The sequence below is a fragment of the Xenopus tropicalis genome, chromosome 1 (genome assembly GCF_000004195.4).
Source record: "Xenopus tropicalis strain Nigerian chromosome 1, UCB_Xtro_10.0, whole genome shotgun sequence".
In the NCBI taxonomy this organism is placed as follows: domain Eukaryota; kingdom Metazoa; phylum Chordata; class Amphibia; order Anura; family Pipidae; genus Xenopus; species Xenopus tropicalis.
The window spans coordinates 27,962,217-27,962,698 of record NC_030677.2 but is presented as its reverse complement, the minus strand read 5'-3'; positions in this window follow the sequence as shown (position 1 = coordinate 27,962,698).

Here is a 482-nt window from a genome sequence, read left to right as displayed (position 1 = left end):
ATAATGACCAGTGGGAAATGGACTGATAGTGAAAGCTCAGTTCAGCAAGTGAGAAACTTCTTCTTTCAATGTCTGAAGAATGTTCTCCACCCCCTCCTGTACTAAACAGTACAAGGGAGCTTGTCCTGAGACTCATTATCTTGGTCCCCTCCCCAGTCCTCTCTTTTATGGAAGATTCACTTGGAATGCCAGGAATAGAAGCATGGCTCTCCAGATGTAGAATATATGAAGCTGGGAGCACCAGGATATTCAGTTTATGGGCTAAGAAGGCAGCGGTGGTTTATGTGGGAGTTGCAATTTGTTATCTGATACTCAGAATAATAATTCTCTGTTGTTGTAGCTGATTGTGATGCAATGCAAGAAAAATTCCAATACAAAGCACCACAGTCGGGTATCGGCAGTCCTGCACAGGCTTTCCAGAATAAAAAGTTCTTCTTCATTCATAAATCTGTTAAACATTTGTCATGAAAGCATTATATTCA